General features: G+C 43.7%; 1 protein-coding gene across 13 annotated transcripts in view; it reads left to right on the top strand.

Annotated features, from left to right (window-relative positions):
* The window catches only part of tenm1 (teneurin transmembrane protein 1), a 2164854-nt gene that overhangs the window by 1892817 nt on the left and 251971 nt on the right, over positions 1–20066 (top strand). The gene's annotated exons all lie outside the window — the stretch shown is intronic.

Here is a 20066-nt window from a genome sequence, read left to right as displayed (position 1 = left end):
TCATCTAGTATTTGGTACGCATGATGCTACTGTGAATTGGAGGCAGAAGGAATGAATGTTTACGATAATGGATAGAGTGTTAATCAAGTAGTTGCCCTGCTCTATACAGCATTGAATCCCTTAAGTGTTGTTGGACCTGTATTCATGCAAGCAAGTAGAATGTATTTTACTACACTCATGACTTACATCTGGTGGGTAGCAATGAGGCTTTGGGTAGTCAGAAGATGAGTTATTCAGCACAGGATTCCCAGCCTCCAATCTATTGTTGAAGCCAATGTATACCATTGAATCAGTTAACTTTCTGGTCAATGGTCTACTACAAGATGCTGATAGTGGGGAAATCAACAATGGCAATGCCCTTGAAAGGCAAAGGGATATGACTAGATTTTCTTTTGCTCTGGTTGGCCATTACCTGGCGCTTTATATACCAAATGTATTACTTGTCACTTATGAACTCAACTCTGAATATTGCCCAGGTCTTGGTGTAGTTGGAAATAGATTCCTTCAGTATCTGAGGAGTTGTGAATAGTGCTAAACATTGTGAAATCATCAGCATCCAAATAATTTTGACTTCCTGATGGAGAGAGGTCACTTAGAATTGTAATCATCTCATTACTTCTACAGTGTAATTTCACTTTGTTATAATCCAACTATTGATAACTACTTCTAAAAGTACAGTTCACCTCAGTGACAGTACTGCACATTTCATGAAATGTGGGGAGGAACTGTGTCCTGGTATAGCGCAAACTCAGTTTAAATAAGGAGATTATTGCTGTCTAAGTGGCACTTCCTTCCATCACATTGCTGATGATCAAAATTCAACTGATAGGGTGATCATTGGCCGGTTTGTATTTATTTTGCTTTTCATTGCTATAACCTACTGGGCAACTTTTTGCGTTGTCACATGCATGCTAATGATGCAGCTGCACAGATACAGCTAGGGGGATGGTTTTGTTTTGAAACTGAGCTAGTACTTTATAAGGATTCACTGTAAGTCCCCTGCTTTTGTACTCTATGCCTGTATTAGTCCCAGACCCCAACCTGACTTGTCAAGTGTTTTCTCACCCTATTACCTTCAATGGTTTGTGTACATATGCCACCAGGTGCTTATGCGCCCACACCCCTTTTCAAGTGAACTCTTTATTTGATACCGCTTATATTGATTCTTGCAACCAAAATCTATCACTTACCATTTCTCTGCATTGTCTACATATCTTCCCATTTTCACTTTCCTGTCTGTGTCCTTTTGAAGTCTATCACTATCCTTTTTGTAGTGCAATAATTTTAATTTTATGTCATTTGCAATATTTGCAATTGTTCTCTGTTACTCAGTTATAGACCAGGAGCTTAAAGGAAGGGTCATTGGAACCGAAAGGTTAGCTGTGATTTTTTTCTTCACAGATGCTGGCAGACCTCCTGAGCTTTTCCAGCAACTTCCGTCTTTGCTCCTGATTTACAGCATGCATAGTTCTTTTGTTTTTCTTCATACAGACCAGGTCAAGCAGGGAAATGACCTGGAAGGTGTGACATCTTCCAGTCCAAAACAAACACATTCATTCGCCACTAGTGGATGTTTCCTATCAGTCAGCAAACCAAATAGCAGGGCTGTCACAATCGCTTTTATTTCATGGACTTCAAACTTGCCAATAAGACTTTTCTGTTCCACTTTAGCAAATGTCTTTTGGAAGTTCATGTACACTACACCAAACATATTACCAGATTAGAAAAGCTGAATTTATTGAAATATGATTTGCTTTTAATAAATCTATGGTGTTTTTTCTTAAATAATCTACTTTTTTTTCCCAAATAACTGTAAGGTTTATAAAAGACTTTCATTTTGAAAAGCCCATCTTACCACCAAGGTTAAATTCTTAGGCTTATAGTTGCTGGGCTTATTGCACGCATTTTTGAACTAAAGCAAAAGGTCCATCCACAATTTCCATCTTTATTGTCTTCAGTATAGTAAGATGTAGTAATCCAGTTGTTATAATATATCAACTCGAAGTATAACGAGCCTTCCTAACACTATCTTTTACACATTATTTGAAATTCCCCTCTCAAGCATCCCTTCTTAAAACCATGGATCCTTAATAACCAAAACTCCACCTTCCCCAAATACTGCCTCCAGTTCCTCAATTCACTGATCTTCGTCTCTCAAAACTCCCTCAGCAGCAGGGTTTCATCTTCCCAGACTGCTTTCCTCAGTCCATTAGTTTCAGAGCCCCCCAGTGTCCCAGAATGAGGTACTGGCGCAATAATCAAGACCCTTAATTGCTGAAGTCAGTGATCGAAGGTAAGGACCAAACCTCTTTGCATAATGAATTGGACTCAGATTTACCTAGACTAAGTCTTCTCCTCTGCTACATCAAGTTGGCCTCCAGACAGAGAACCTGGCAGTGATTTAGCATGCATTCTGTGGAAGTTAAGCATTTTTCTTGAAGACACTGCCTTCCACATTTCCTGAAAGCTCAGCTGATGCCATTACCCAAAGGCCAGACTGTGTAAGGGAAACATTTCTGCACTTCTAAATATAAACCATTTCAACTGAAACCCATGTACATTTGTTCCACAGTTCTAGACAATCTTCATGATTTACATTTGCTAGTCCCTTTAGAACCCTAAAAATAGCAACTACATTAAATCAAAATCACTTTCCCAGGGAGAACATGCTCAATTTCTGCAATCACCCATGCATAATTCTATCCTTCGATCCTCTCAATCATTCTGGTTGTCCTCTCGTGTATCCTTTCAATAGTTGAAATATCATTTTTGTAGTGAGTTCACCAGAATTGAATAGAGCATTCTTAATGCAGTAATACTAAAGATTTATAAAACGACAGAATTACCTCAGTATTTCAGCTCAACATTAACCTTTTAATGCATTTGCTTCACTTACAAACATTGAGCACTGTACTGACAGTTTTAACTTACTGTTAAATTTCCTTTTTCATTCTATGCACATTATATTCTTGCCGTTTAACTGATGTTCCCTTCCTTTTGTTTATCCACATGTGAAATACTTCTCTACCTTGAAATTCACCTAGCAACTGCCTGCCCAATTCCCAAGTGCACTACGATGTTCCTTTAGGTGATCCAATTCAGTGTATGACTTACAAAGGCTCTGAATCTAAACTTTATCCATTGTCGCTCAGAATCTGAGCTCATGATCAGTCCTTATATTGGGATCTTCAGATTTTTGTTTCAAAGTTTCCACTACAGGCCAATGTTCCAGCAATCAAAATCTCAAACCTAACGTAAATTCACCTTCAACCTGCCCACTTGAGGGTTTAACAGAAGTGGTACAAAGGGCCAACAGCCGATCTAACAATTTAAGTATTTTGTTGAGGCTGCCAGACTTCGAATTAATCTATTTCACCGATTAATTGTACCTGTTGGGACTCCCCAGCTTTGAGAACCATCACATTCCAAGGGAATCAAAGGAATATTTTGGGGAATAAAATATAGTGTCTTTCTAGCATTCTTAGTCACAAAAGAGAGCAAAGTTTCTTCCCCTGAACACTTAGCTCCCATGCATATTCTGGTATTATGGCCCTTGTGCTCTGGTATCTTGTAGAGTCGAACACCGTCACCATAACCAGGGTAAAAACCCCACTATCTTGGCAACAGATTACTTTTACCTAGTCCTGCAGACTGTAACTAACTGGAAGTTAAGTCAACTAATCGCCAAAGCTCAAGATGGGGAACCAGTCAAGCATAAAAGATCATAGAATCCCTACAGTGTGGAAGCAGGTCATTCGGCCCATCAATCTACATCGACCATCCAAAGAGGATCCCACCCAATCCCATCCCCCTACCTATCCCTGTCACCCTGCATTTCCCATGGCCAATCCATCGAGCACATCCCTAATCACTATGAGCAATTTAGCATGGCCAATTTATTTAACTTGCACATCTTTGGACTGTGGGACGAAACCGGAGCACCTGGAGGAAAGATAACGAAGTGTGAGGCTGGATGAACACAGCAGGCCAAGCAACATCTTAGGAGCATAAACGGTGATGTTTCGGGCCTAGACGTTTCATCAGAAAAGGGGAATGGGGAGAGGATTCTGAAATAAATAGGGAGAGAGGGGGAGACGGCACCTGGAGGAAACCCCATGCAGACACGAGGAGAATGTGCAAACTCCACACAGTCACCCAAGGGCAAAATCAAACCTGTGTCCCTGGCGCTGTGAGGCAGCAATGCTAGCCACTGAGCCACCGTGCTGCCTTTATACCATATGATGTATATCATAGATTCAAAACTGTCATCCAGTACACCAATCCCTATCTCCAGACAGGTAACTTAGGCCTTCTAATGTCCAAGCTTCTTTTTCTGCTTCACTGTTTCTAACTATGCAAGGAAGTACTAAAAACGTTCCAATATGAGGGTTATAGAATTATTATCTTTGCTTGGAAATGCTAAAGAATTGCTGAAGTGCTTTCTGTAAGGAGACAGAGTTCAAGCTAACTCACCAGCAATTTAACTGCCATCACCTCAGACTTGGCTTGCATGAGCACACTGCACTTTAAAGTAAAAATACTCAAGCAAACTATTTTTTTCCAATTCTTTTCTGTGGAACAAAGGTCAAAATGTACCAAGATGTGACATATGAGAAATGCTATGTTAAGTATTTGGCACAAAAAATGAAAATCTCAAGTTTTACATTACCTCAGCAAAATTAAAACTGCTTTCTTGTTTTTCAAAAAAATGTATTAAATGCCATTTGTGAATGTCAGAACAACTAATGGAGACCTCATCATCGGGAATCAATGGGAATAAAAGGCTTCGACCGTGTAACTGAGGATAGGTGGTGCCCCTGTGATAACTGAGAGCATTTTGATTGAAAATAGACATACAGCATCTAAAAATGTGTGTTCAATGCAGAAAAAAAGAAGGGCAAGTATATGTGTATGAACACCAAGGTAGTTATTTTCATTTCAAGCAAGCCAAATCCATCAGTATTCACAGTTATTTGTGTACACTCACCTAACATCTTAATATAAAATTCTTCACTCTTATAGAACAAAGAACAAAGAAAATTACAGCACAGGAACAGGCACTTCGGCCTTCCAAGCCTGGTCCGATCGAGATCCTCTGTCTAACCTGTCATCTATTTTCTAAGGGTCTGTGTCCATTTGCTCCCTGCCCATCCGTGTACCTGTCCAAATATATCTTAAAAGACGCTAACATGTCTGCGTCTACCACCTCCACTGGCAAGTTCTGGCCGTCTCATTATTGAAAGGATGTGGAAGCTTTAGAGAGGGTGCTGAGGAGATTTACCAGTTTGCTGCCTGGACTGGAGGGCAGGTCTTATGAGGAAAGGTTGAGGGAGCTAGGGCTTTTTTCATTGGAGCAAAGAAAGATGGGAAGTGAGTTGACAGAGGTGTGCAAGATGATGAGAGGCATAGATAGAGTGGATAGCCAGAGATTTTTCCCAGGGCAGAATTGACTATTATGAGGGGTCATAATTTTAAGGTGATTGGAGAAGGTACAGGGGAAATGTCAGAGGTAAGTTCTTTACACAGAGAGTGGTGGGCGTGTGGAACGTGCTGCCGGCAGTGGTAGTGGAGTCAGATACGTCAGAGACGTTTAAGCAATTCTTGGATAGGCACCTGGAGGAGAGTAAAACATAGGGTACGCAGGGTAGTTTGACCTGAGTAGGATAATAGGTCGGCACAACATTGCGGGTCGAAGGGCCTGTACAGTGCTGTACTGTTCAATGTTCATGTTCACATTCATGTTCTATGTTCTATTAAAGAAAAAAAAATCCTGAGTGATATGTCCAGGGGAACAGAAAACAAAATAAGCTGGTGAAGTTAAAGTTGTGCAAGACCTAAGCTGTGTTTGTCACGCTGTTTACATGACAGCGATAGTATAAAAACAAAAAAAAGTTGTGGCAATTGAACACTATTTGAATATTAGCGAGTTTTGAGAAGATTTGTAGCTCAGGTTGAGTTTCTGGATGTGAGTTTGCTCGCTGAGCTGGAAGGTTAGTTTTCAGACATTTCATCACCATTCTAGGTAACATCAACAGTGAGCCTCCGACGAAGCGCTGGTGTTATGTCCCGCTTTCTATTTATCTGTTTAGGTTTCCTTGGGTTGGTGATGTCATTTCCTGTGTTGGTGATGTCATTTCGTGTTCTTTCTCTCCGAGGATGGTAGATTGGCTCCAAATCAATGCCATCAACAAACACGTTGATGAAATGCCTGGGAATGAACCTTCCAGCTCAATGAACCAGCTTACACCTGAAACAAAATAAAGACCCACTCTTTTGTGGACCAGGAAGAGGAGAGCGCGACTGTGTTGGAGGTGGAAGGAAGACGTCGGGTTGGCTGTGCACCCTTGCAACCGGTGGATCTTAATACTGGCTTTGGCCTAATGCTGGTTCAGGGGAGCAGCCAACCTGCAACGATGGCTGCGGCAAGTGCTCGTGCCCCAGGTCAGGGGGTCCGGAACACCATTCGTGTTTCCGTGAAGAAGGTGGATGAAGGTGCACCTATGGACCACACCTTCTTCGTGAAGAGGGTCCTGTTGGACTGTTGTGCGTTCACTGCTGCGGACAATTACTGCCTGCAGGATTTTCCTGGAGGAGGTTTTTACGATGTAACCTTCAGGAGTGCCAAGCTTTGCGAGCGCTTCCTGCAGGTTTCCAAGGAGAAAGGAGGTGAGGGCCCCCACTCTGTATTGACCGCTGTCCCGCTGTTCGTGATGCCAACGCAGAGGAGCCGTATGGTGACTGTACACATGTACAACACGCATGTGCCAGCAGTTGATGTCCTGATCTTCCTCGGAAGGTACGTGAAGGTGGAAGGGGACCTAACCAACATCATGGACCCCTTCGGGATCTGGACCAGAAAGAGGCAGGTCAGGGTGACGCTGAGGACGGGCTCGGACGGGAACATCGTACACCCACTGTCCAGCTTCGTGATCGGCGGGAGCGAGGGCTACCTGACCTACGCAGGGCAACCTAAAGTCTGCCATGCCTGTGGTAGGTCAGGTCACGTGGCAGCCGACTGCAAAGCCACCATCTGCAGGGAGGAGGGACACCTTGCAAAGGATTGCCCAAAAGAAACATGCTGCAAACTTTGCGGGGAAGCGGGCCACCTCTATAGGGCATGCCCACAGCGGAGGACCACCTACGTCCAGTTCGCCGGCAGGGGCAATGCGGGGCAAGCCCCCCCCCGGAGGAGAGTAAGGCACCAGGCCCTGCAAGGACCCCCCTAATGTGAAGGAGGGCCAGGTCATGCAGGAGGACCCAGCCCCGCAGGATGGACCTGAGGCCAGCAAAGCGCCCCTGCAGGCTCCGCTCCCCCCCAACAACCTGAAGTCAATGGAGGAGGTGACAGGTGACCCAGGGGAGTGAACAACGGTCCGGAAGGCGAGGAGGAAGGCGCGCCGGCGGGCTCAGACACCGCAACCATCAGGCGGGAAGAGGCAGCTACAGGGGTGCTATAAGAGCTCCTCTGACGAGGGCGATTTGGAGGAGGCCCGCCCAAAGCAGTTTAAGATCTCAAGGGAGAAGGAAAGCAGCACCCCACTTCCAGGTGATGGGAGGCATCCTGAGGCTCCCTCCGACACCCAGTCACGTGCCGCTGGGGCCCTGGAGGGCCCCCCGGAACTTCCAGGCGGGAAGGAGGAAACAGCGCGTCCCCAGCCTGATCCAGAGCCGGACTCTCCTGCCTCCATACCCCCAACGGGGGGATGCCGCCCGGAAGGCAGCACGGACGGTTTCCTGAGCCCAGAGAGCGTCCAGCAGTTAGCCCGGGCGATGGGCATGAAGGGACAGAAGGAGGGGCTGGACCTTGGACTTGGGGAGGGTACTGCGGCCACTGCCCACAATGGGGGTACGAGTTGCGAGCGTTAATGTGGGCAGCGTCAAGTCCACCGCAACATGTGTGTCCACTTTGGCCTACCTGACCACCATCAAGGCAGACCTCCTGTTTCTGCAGGAGTGCGGGATACCGCACCTCGGCAGGTATGGGAAATGGTCGGGCGCCCTGACCTGTGGGCCTTCGATCTGGTCGGGGGGTAACGACTGTCGCTCCTCGGGCCTGGCTATTCTGCTGCGGGGGCGCAACTTCACCATCTCTCAAGTTCAGGAGGTGGTGGGGGGGGGGCGCCGCCTAGTGGCTGATGTCACCGACAGGAATGCTCCCCTGAGGCTGATCAACGTTTACGCCCCAGCGGTACGGAGTGAGCGGTTGGCCGTCCTGCAGGGCTTACCCCTGCTGGCTACATACAGGCCGGTCATCCTAGGCGGAGACTTCAACTGCATCATCGATGCAGATCCGGCGTGGGGACAGCGGGTGGGGAGAGTCAACTGGACGTCACGTCCAGATTCCTGATGGGCACGGTGAAGGACGGCAAGCTGCTCGACGCCTTCAGCTCCCCTGCAGATGGAGCGCACCGGAGATACACCTGGTCGCGGCCAGACGGGTCTATCCGCTCAAGGATAGACTTCCTGTTTGTGTCACGGGCGTTCTCGATCAGGTCCACCGGTATCGAGCCGGTGTTCTTCTCTGACCACTGCCTCCTGCTGTCCGACTGTCACTTACAGGACGACCAGCAGGCCAGCAAGGGGACGTGGAAGCTCAACACAACTCTGTTGACCCCAGAGAACGTCAAGGAGCTCAAGAGGGAGTACGCTGGTTGGAGAACCGTGAAACCCCTCTTTGAGTCTCCAGGCGACTGGTGAGAGACGGTGAAGGAGAACATCAAGAGGTTCTTTGTCCTCAAGGGTGTTTGGAAGGCGAGAGAGAGGCAGGGAAAGCTGTCGCGACTCCAGAAAAGGGTGCAGAACCTGCTCCTTCTGCAGTTGATGGGGGTCGATGTCACGGAGGACCTCCGCGAGGTGAGGGGCCAACAAGCCTTGCTGTTCACCGCGGACGCCTCCAGGAAAATCTTCCGGTCCAGGGTCCGCTCCGTGGAGCAGGACGAGACGTGCTCGCATTTCTTCTTTCAGAAGGTGCACAAAGAGAGCACTGTGCTTAGCTGGCTGAAGGAGGACAACGGCTTGGTGACGTCTTGTCCCAACATTTTGAGGATCAGCAGATCCTTCTATGCCGGACTGTACGACGCAAATCCCACAGACAGCACGGCCTCCGAGTCATTCCTGTCGTCTATCACGGAGGTCTTAGATGACGGCATGAGGGAGTGGCTGGACCGGCTGATATCCCTGGATGAGCTGACCAGAGCCCTTAAGGCCTTGGAGAGGAATAAGACTCCCGGGAACGATGGCTTACCGGTCGAGCTGTATTCCATTCTGTGGGACCTGGTCGGCCAGGACCTGCTGGAGGTGTACGATAGTGCACTTCGGCAGGGGAAATGTGCAAGTCCATGAGGAAGGGCATCATCACCCTCATTTACAAGAGGAAGGGGGAGAAGGAAGAAATTAAGAATTGGCGTCCCATTTCACTATTGAACGTGGACTACAAAATCCTGGCCAAGGCCATAGCCAACCGGGTCAGGTCTGTCCTGGAGTCGATGATTCACCCTGACCAAACCTGTGCTGTGCCGGGCAGGAAGATCGCTGAGAGCCTCGCGCTCATCAGGGATACGATCGCCTACGTGCAGGACAGGTGGGTGGACACCTGCCTCGTCAGCCTGGACCAGGAGAAAGCCTTCGACAGGGTCTCTCATGCTTACATGAGGGACGTCCTCTCCAAATTGGGGTTCGGGGAGGGCATCCGCAATTGGATCCGGCTGCTCTACACCAACATCGTTAGTGCAGTCTCGATCAACGAGTGGGAATCGGACAGTTTTCCCGTCAGATCTGGAGTCAGGCAGGGCTGCCCGCTCTCTCCTGCCTTGTTTGTGTGCTGTGTGGAGCCCTTCGCCGCATCCGCCAGGAAGGACGTGAGCCTGAAGGGCGTGACTATTCCCAGGTAGTGGAGGCCTTCAGGTCAAGACCTCCCTGTACATGGACGATGTCGCCGTCTTCTACACCGATCATCGGTTGGTGAGTAAGCTGTTGGACATCTGCGGCCAGTTTGAACTGGTCTCGGGTGCCAAAGTCAATAGGGGTAAGAGCGAGGTCATGTTCTTTGGGAACTGGGACGACCGCTCCTTCATCCCCTTCACTGCCAGGACAGAGTACCTGAAGGTGCTTGGTGTTTGGTTCAGTGGAGCTGTGGCGTGCACTAAGACTTGGGAGGAGCGTATCACCAAACTGAAGCAGAAGCTGGGCAGGTGGACGCTCCGGTCCCTCTCCATTGTGGGTAAGAACCTGGTTGTCAGGTGCGAGGGATTTTTGGTACTGTTGTATGTGGCACAGGCCTGGCCTATTCCCTGGACCTGCCCCGCTGCGGTCACCCGAGCCATCTTCCACTTCATTTGGAGGTCGAGGATGGATCGGGTCCGCAGGGACACCATGTACAAAGACCTGGAAAATGGGGGAAAGGGCGTATCGAACGCCACCCTCGCCCTGACGGCTACCTTTGTGTGCAGCTGCATCAAGCTGTGCGTAGATCCTCAGTACGCAAACACCAAGTGTCACTACTTACTGAGGTTCTACCTGTCCCCGATGTTGCGAAGGATGGGCCTGGCCTCGTTGCCGTGGAACGCTCCAAGTAGTTGGACCATCTCGTACCACCTGTCCTTCGTGGAGAAATTTTTGAAAGGAAACACCTTTTCACCACAAGGCCATGAGGCAGTGGTCAGCACGTAGTATCCTCAAGACCCTTCGGGAAAAGGAGAGGTTGGATCCCATCGTGTGGTTCCCCACCCAGACTGCCAAAGTCGTTTGGCAGAATGCCTCCTCGCCAGAACTTCAGAACTTTCAAACAAGCACAAGGACATTGCTTGGCTGGCGGTGAGAGGGTCTCTGCCAGTGAGATCCTTTATGCATGCCCGGAATCTCTGCGCCACCGCACGCTGCCCTCGAGGCGGCTGCGGGGGGTACGAGACTGTCAATCATCTCCTTCTGGAGTGTGCCTGTGCGCAGGAGGTCTGGAGGGGGATGCAGTGGTATTTGTCGAGGTTCGTCCCAAGCAGCTCCGTGACACGGGACTCTGTGCTCTACGGGCTGTTTCCCGGGACGCACAACAAGACCAACATCAACTGCGCCTGGAGGACCATCAATGCGGTGAAAGACGCTCTTTGGTCTGCCCACAACCTGCTGGTCTGCCAGCTGAAAGAACTGACCCTGACCGAGTGTTGCAGACTGGCGCACTCCAAGGTCCAGGACTCCGTGCTGAGGGACGTAGTGGGGAAAGACCACCGTATGAAACCCCTCGTCCAGAAGAGAAAAAAGGGCCCTTCCCCAACTGGCCAGGGGGCCAACGGGGACTGTGCGGGGAGACAACTGCCGGGGTATTTTCTTTGCTTTGTTTTTTTTTCTTCTTTGTTTTGCTTTTGCCTTTAGTTGGTGTACGTACTCCCGGGTAACCAGGAGCGGCTTGCATGACTGGGTAGGTGTATAAATGGTTTTTTTTGTACATTCTACGAATAAAGTATATTTTTTCAAATAAAAAAAGTGACGAAACGTCTGAAAACTAACCTTCCAGCTCAGCAAGCAAACTCACATCCAGAAACTATTTGAATGTGTAATTATGAAGATGCATTTGAAGTGTTTAGCTTCTCTTTGAAGGGAACTAAAAATTTATCAGACAATTTCATAATTATGATGGTGGATACTGCTAGCTTGGTTTTACCATTTGCTGAGATGTTAATGAGAGGATTAAACTTAGGGAAATCATGAAAAGAAAGCTGCTCTCACCCTGAAACTTAGAAGTTGGAATTCCCTTCTACAGTTCTTTTGCTGAAGACAAGTTTTGAAGGGAAATTGGATAGTTATGTAAACAAGAATGCAAAGGGATCAAAAGAGAGCAGAATGATCAGATTAGAATGGATAATTCATGTGAAAATACATACCAATACAGCTGGATAAATACAAACTGCAGCATTAATCAGCCTAGTTTTAAGTAATAATGTTTTGTGATTTTAATTTGACTAGTGGTTAAATTGATAATTAGAAACAAAACTGTTGGTTTAGTGCCAGAAACATAAAAGGATATTACTGAACATTTTGCTCATTTGGAGAGTTATTAGAAAAGAGATTCATTACCTTAAGGGTCTTTAAAAACCAAGACATTTGAAGGAATTGTTAGAAGGAGTTAAACATGAGAAATGGACAGATTAGTATTAGGAATTTTGATTCACCACATGAATCCTTGAGCAGAGTGTGCAATTGAGTGTGTGTCAAATGCAAGTTTACCACTCAAACACAAGAATACACTCATTATTAAGGTTAACAGTAAACTCCAAACACTTGAAGCGATTAGCCTGTTTCTGTCAATTTTCTTTTGCTTCTGATTGCCTGTGAGCTCTTCCCAAAGCTCTGGTCAGTAATCTGGGAGATTTTTTTTTCCCAATCCTATTCATTTCCAGAACATTCTCCTTTGGTGGCAACTTATGTCACCTGATACTCAACGATGTATGAGTAAATGAAATTTCTCCAAACAAACTTACATATGTTTTTCTTCTTTATTCATTCATGGGATGAGGGCATCACTGGCTAGGCAGCATTTATTGCCCATCCCTAATTGCCCAGAACAGTTCAGAGTCAACAAGAATACTATGGTGCTGAAGTCATGTAGGTCACAGATGGGGTTTTTCAACATTCGACAATGGATTCATGATTAATAGCCTGGATAAAACAGTCCAGTGATAATACACTCGGTCATCCTCCCTCCTCCCCCCGGGCTATTTCACGTTTCTATAATATAAAGGTACAGGTGACATTTTGGCTACATACCCATTAGACTTCTTGCCAAAATCTACCTCCCCACACCCCTAACAACCAAGCTGTGATGTTCACATCTATTCTAGTTTGAGGTCTTAACATGTGAATAACTGAAAATGGACGAAAACTCAAGGATGATTTGACTAAGAGGCAAAACTAGGCTGATCCTAACAACTTCAAAAAGATCTTATTTTCTATAGAAGAGTCCCAATCCGAAACATTAGCTTTGATGCTGCCTGGCCTGCTGTGTTCCTCCAGCTCCACACTATGTTATCTCAGACTCCAGTATCGGCAGTTCCTATTATCGCTGAGTGAGGAAACAAAGGGTAATAGTTGGTGACTGCCCTTTCACGTGGAAAGCTACTTCAAGTGGTGTTCTGCAGGGTTCAGTGTTGGGACCCTGGCTGGCTGTTTTATACATTATTGGTTTGGATTTGAACACGGGGGACACAACTGGAAAATTTGCATATGACACAAAAATTGATTGTGTAGCGGATTGTGCAGAGGATAGCTGTAAACTCCAAAATGGTACAGCAGAGTGGGCAGGAAAGTACCAGGTGGTGTTCAACTCTGATATTTGTGAAGGTAATGCAGTTAGGGAGGTCAAACGGTGAAACAAAATACACAATAAATGGGAATGTACTCAGAGACGTAGATGAAATGAGAGACGTAGTGAGGAAGTTCTTATAGGTAGAAGTACAGATAGATAAAGCTGTAAAGAAGGCATTTGGAATGCTCCCCTTCACTGGTAGAGGTATGGACTACAAAAATAGGGTTAGAATGATGAATTGTATAAAACACTGCTGAGGTCACAACTGGAGTATTGTGTGCAGTTCTGGTCACCACATTACAGCAAGGATGTAACTGTTAACAGAGAAGAGGAGCAGAGAAGATTTATGAGAATGTGGCTTGGACTGGAGAACTGTAGCTACGAGGAGAGATTAGAGAGGTTAGAGTTGTTTCCTCTGGATCAGATTAGATTCCCTACAGAGTGGAAACAGGCCCTTTGACCCAACAAGTCCACACCGACCCTTGGAGCATCCCACCCAGACCCATCCCCCTATAACCCACGCACCCCTGAACACTGCGGGCAATTTAGCATGGCCAATCCACCTAGCCTGCACATCTTTGGACTGTGGGAGGAAACCGGAGCACCCAAAGAAAACCCACGCAGGCACAGGGAGAATGTACAAACTCCTCACAGACTGCCATCTGAGGCTGGAATTGAACGCAGGTCCCTGGAGCTGTGAGGCTGCAGTGCTAACCACTGAGCCACCATGCCCTCAGATAGCTGAGGGGTGATATGATTGGCATACACCAAATTGTGAAGGATAGAAATAGACCCTTATCATTCTGACTTGGAAATATATCACCATTCTTTCACTGCCACTTGGCCAAAATCTTGGAATTCCCTCCTTAAATGTATTGTGGGTCAACCTGCAGCATGTGGACTGCAGCAGTTTATGAAGGTTGCTTACCACCACCTTCTCAAGAGTAACTAGACAATAAATGCTGGCCAGCCAGCAACCCCCATGTCCCACAAGTGAATGATAATAAAAAATAATTTCTTTGGTGAGTTAGGATACCCTTTTGGAACAGTAAGGTACCCTTTTGGGTATGGTCCCAGGACATCTTTGGGAAAGGTTAGTTGACATTTGAGAAAGGTCAATTGACTTTGGCATTGTTAAAAATAGACACCAATTTGTGTAAAACTTTGCTAATATCATTGGAACTGGAAAAAGAGCTGTCAAGAATGATGTCAAAGTATTTAGATCTCCTGCTTTTATAAACATATTTAAAAATAGATTTTCTTGAGTTTTTTTTAAAGAAAAACCAATGCTTGCCATTTCATTCTGCTTATCCATATCACCGTGAGGATTATCAGCATAGGATTAGTGCTGAACATCTTATTTCCTATACAATCATTACTGCATTGCCTATATCTCAGTTAACAGTTTTTCTTGAATTTTCAAGGGGTTATGCATTCTTTCAAGTGTGAATATGACTATAAATGCTTGATTTTTTAAGTGATGAAGGTAACTGTGTTGAATGAATGGGCTTAATGGATTTATTTTAATCAACTGTTGTTTTCCTTAATTGTGACTTCACCATTCAATACTTAGGATCTTTAATATCATTTAATTCAGCATTTTTTATTCAAATTTCATTTTATTTAAAGTCAACATAGGTCTTGATGTCTGTCCATAATGTGCACTGAATGAGTTAACACGGTTGTTGTACGAGAAATTAGTTGTGGATGTGGCATGAAATAACACTAAGTTGACATTTGGCTAAATAGAGCCGTAGTGGTGAGTAGCAGGACAGGAATTGTTATGGAAGGTAAGAGGGGCCATGGAAAGGTGAATGAAGTGGCACAATTTGGGACATGGGTGTGTGGGTAGTGAGAGGGTGTGAGAGCTAAAGGAGTTTTTAATGATTTTTTTTTCACATCTGCGACATACCAGAAAACTGAGGCCAGCCTTTCCCCAAGTGTCTCTGCACTTCTCAGCTCCTGTGATTGTGTCCAAACACTTTCCGTGGGCAGAGGCCACGTGTCCCATTTTCACCAAGTCACTCAGGAACCAAAATTAGAACGTGGGGCAATTTTTTCCATTTCAGGTTTTCAGAACTAGCAATTGTCTCAACTAGATGAGTGAAAATTCACAAATTGCCAAAAGCCTCCTTTTTGCTGAAATTTCTTTACTCTGACTTCGCTCAGTATGAGTGCCAAAATGCTTTTCAAGCCATTAAATGCTTTCTGTCCATTACATAAAAAACATCTGGATCTTGTTTTCCTCTAACCCCAATAAATCTGTACTAGTCATGTTTCATGTTTTAGAACCATACCTGAACAAAATGTACAGCTGAACACTAGATCATTCATCTGAAACTCAATTTCCTTATATTTTAGCAGAGATATTAACCTATTTAAAAACAAAAAGATGAATATTCTGATTAAAATTGAGTGCAATATTACACATAAAAATGAAGTATCATGTACAGGGGTCGCATCCCATAATTTCAAAGCTGGCATTGTAATCCATATACAAGAACTGCAATTTCAGGACCGGAGGTGCCAGCTTATAGCCTCAAGCTACTGTAGGGTCCATTAGTACAAAGTTTTACATCTCTTATTAAATATATACAAATGGTTTTCTTTGTCTTAAACTATTGAATCAATACTTGTTTTGAAAAGACAATATACATTGTTTTAAAAATCACTTAGGCTCTCAGATGAACAGATTACAATAGTTTTGAATTGGATTGCTGTTCTCTACTCTATACTTTTCAGTGTTTTGTGTTATCCAAGGGTATCTTTAAACAGTTCTGGGATTCAACAAACATGCTGTTTCCATGAGAGCGCAAATAAGCAAAGAAGTGCTCAAAACTAATCTGATGGTCTTTAAATCCAATTTATTGTAGAATAAATTAGAATATTGTACATTACTCTCTCTACAAAGTAAAAAAGCAAAGAATGTTGTGTTCATGTATTTCCGAACATGTACTGTAAAAAAAAATTATATGTGTCTTTCTTAATAGTTCCAAACTCAGAAATATTTGGTAATTCCATGTTTAAAGCTAAATAACAAATTTAAGAATTATTTGTTAATCATATTTTTCAAAAATAACCATGCTGTTTCTCGAGGAAATAATTCAGATTCATGCTGCGTTCTGATTTTCTTTATCATTTATACATTTGTTATAGAGACTGTTTTTGTATCTTTGTTATCATTTAGACCTTGCAGTATCAGTAGCGTGTTAAATGTCAATAAGACCCATATAAAATAGTTTAATTAATGCCCTGCCCTGAAGCAGTTTCCAAATCATTTTGTTATCCCGTGGTCACCTTTTGTTTTTACCTTTGCAGTTGCCCTTTCCTATTTTAGCTAAACGACAAAAAGGTGATGTATGTCAGCCAGTAGTGATATGTTTTCTCCCAAGAACCTTCAATATTTATATTTATTCAGCATATTTTGTAATAAAACATCCCATGGCACTTGACAGGAACATGATAAACAAAGGACGCATTACAGATCAGGTGACTAAAACCTTAGACAGAAAGGTAAGATTTAAGAGAGCCTTAGAGGAGGAAACAAGGTTGAGAGGTGAAAAGGTTTAGAGAGAGTATTGCAAAGCTTGGATAGCACACAGCTGAAAGCATAGCGGCCACCAATACAGTAAATTACACCAGGAATGCGTGAGATGCCACAGTGAAAAAGCACAAAATCTCAAAAGGTTATGGGTTTGAGGAATGAGGCCATGGAGAGATTTGAAAACAAGGAAGAGAATGTTAAAATTAAGATGTTGCATGACCAATTGCCACTGGTCTAACTTCCACCAGAAATTGTCTCAATTTACCAAGTGTAAAATATGTCAGTGTGAATTTACTACTTTAAGAATTATTTCATGTCAAATTGAAAATCTTATTCACAGTCATTAAGAAAACAATTGGATTGATGAACTGTGTACCACTTAGATTTACATATCATCCTCAATTTTTTTCATCCTTTGCAGCATGCCATTAGATTTTTGCAACATTTAAAATTGGAAAAGATTGAGAATTTTTCAATTGTTTTTGCTCTGTTTTGTGCACACCCTCTGTCTTCTTGACATGGTTTACCTTTTTTGTTTTTGATTTGCAGAATAAAAATGTTGAATTTTTGATGCTGTTTTGAAAATACTTCTCTCTCAGAAACTTAGAGCTTTACCTTTCAACAAAAAATATTGCTATTTTGACTACACTGATATCAGCTGGAGACAGTAGGGAAAGTCTTCCAATCCAGTGGTATAGTTTGTGTAAATCCAGCTCTGCTTTTCCCTGTATAGTATTAAATGTTAGTTTTTTTTAAAAGTATGCACAGTACCCAGTTTACCTGTGACTTTCAGATCAAGGTTAAAAAAGAAGTATGGACCAGGTTTCTGCATTGAACAAAAATTATCGTTTATCTAAATAGTCAGTTTATTGCTACAGTGAAACAAATAATAGTCATTTTCATTTAGCATCACTAATTAAACTCTAATCCCCTTATAATCTCCCCCTTATACAAAGATGCAGATTAACAAATGTGAAAAATAGAGAAAATTTAAAGAGCTGCAAATAATGGAAATCTGAAACAAAAACAAAAATTGCTGGAAAAACCCAGCCAGTCTGGCAGCATCTTCAGAGAGAAAGCAGAGTTAATGTTCAGGGTCCAGTGATCCTTTTTCAGAAAATAGATCATTGGAAAAGGTAGAAAAACTGGAAAGAGGTCAATCATGTTTACATCTCACCTCCAATGCTGAGATGATGTTTCTTTGACTGGACAAAGCCTTGTGTTTCGATGTCTTTCTCTGACTGCTCCCATTGCTTTGTAACAGACACAGAGAAGATATCTCACTTGTAAAATGTCTCTGATTTAATAATTCAAAGTCACATCTCACAGCAAGACCTGCAGGAAAGTGAACTAGGTTTTTTTATTAAGCTTAAATCAAGTTTTTCACTGTGGAAATCAGGTAGCTTTAGCTGGGGAAACAATTGACACATTTATGGATCTTTCCCTCTTTCTCTGCCTGTGTCTCAGTGACCTATTTCCAGTTCCAACTTGCTCAGCTAGCTGACAACTAATCCACTTCATCTGTAAGCATTTCCTCTGCTCCTGATCCTCTTCACGTTATAGGAACCCAAAGCCACAAAAAAGTTTTCAATAGGCATCAAATTCTATGCAGCCATCCTGGTAAATCCCTGGTTATAATAATAGTTCATTCTCATTTCAATCAATAATTTTTAAAGGGACAAAAGTAAAAACTCATAACGCTTCCAAAAGGCAGGCAGTATTATGTTCCTGGTTACCAAACTGATTGAGAGTAGGGACAAAGCGATGTCCCCAATCACAATGATATTCTCAATAGTTATCAACAACTTTCAAATGCAACGCACAAGAAAATATTAATTTTCTAGACACTGGGATATTTAAATTGGCATAAGACTGCAGGCATATTTCGCAACAAAAGCTTTTTATTTAAATAACTGATACACAATTATGCACACAAAAGGCTATCACCCTGAACAAGCATTCCAGATTTGTGAAAACACAGCTTTCCATTGCAAATTCACAAAGCTGGACAGCAGTGCCATAATGATGCCACCTGTAGGTTGCAGGAACAGCCCTCCTGCAGTGCCATAATGATACCACCCGTAAGTTGCCGGAACAGCAACTCATATTCCGCTTGGGAACCCTGCTGGCCTAGCCAACAATGTCCACATCCCGTAAATGAATTTTAAAAAACCCTGTTTCTCCAGCTTAACCTTTGAGACAGAATCCTTCACCATTATGCTGGTAAATCTCCTCGACTGCACTTGAGGACTCTGCACATCCTTTCTGAAGGATATTGATCAAGATTGAGTATTGTCTCCCATAGATAAGGCCTAATCAGGATATTATAAAGGTTCAGTGTAACTTCTCTAATTTTGTACTCAATGTCTGTATTATGAAGCTGAAGGTCTCATGTGTTCTTATAAAATGCACTGCCTCTTCCAGAAATATGTGTGCATGTACTCTGATGTGCCTTTGTTCCTGCACACTATTTAAAATTGTGCCATTACGTCTAGATTGCCTTCCCCATTCTCTTCTGCTAAAGTACATCACTTGACACCTCTCTGCCTTAAGTTCCATTTACCACGTGTCTGCCTTTTCTGCCAGCCTATCTCCATCCTGTTGCAGTTGATTGTGTCATCCTTACTGTTTGTCATTTTTTCAACTCTGGTATCATTAGAAAACTTAAAAAATGTTGTTCTATGTTCTAATAAAAATGTAATGTATGACCTGACCATTGACCCTTGGGTGCCATAATAATCTACCATTCTCCAATCTGAAAAACAAATGATTCCTGTCCATAAGCCATTTCTTATTCTACCTGGTGCTGTCCCTCTTCTTCTTAATTTTATAATCTAGTCCTTGTCTATACCATTTTTGAACATTTTCTTACAGACAACATCCATTGCATTCTCTTGAACAGCATTTTTTTTTGTGGCTTCATCAAGAAATGAAATTAGATTGGACAAGCAGGATTTGACTTTTAAAATCTGTGCTGGCTACCATTAATTAGCTCAAACCTTTGCATGTTGATTTTTTTTCCCCCTGATTATGGGTTTCCAAAGTTTACCCACCACTGAGGGTAACCTGACCAGTCTATAGTTACCAGGAGTGTCCTTACACCCTTTCTTAAATAAGAGTAAAAAATATTTAGCAATCTCCAAATCTCTGGCATTCTCTCTCCCCTCTCAGCAATCTCCTCCATTATCTCCACTCGCACTTAACAACTTGGGTTTAAGACAATAAGAA

This window comes from Stegostoma tigrinum, chromosome 15 (assembly GCF_030684315.1).
Source record: "Stegostoma tigrinum isolate sSteTig4 chromosome 15, sSteTig4.hap1, whole genome shotgun sequence".
Lineage (NCBI taxonomy): Eukaryota > Metazoa > Chordata > Chondrichthyes > Orectolobiformes > Stegostomatidae > Stegostoma > Stegostoma tigrinum.
Note: the sequence above shows the minus strand (reverse complement) of the source record. Positions and strands in the feature narration are given on the sequence as shown.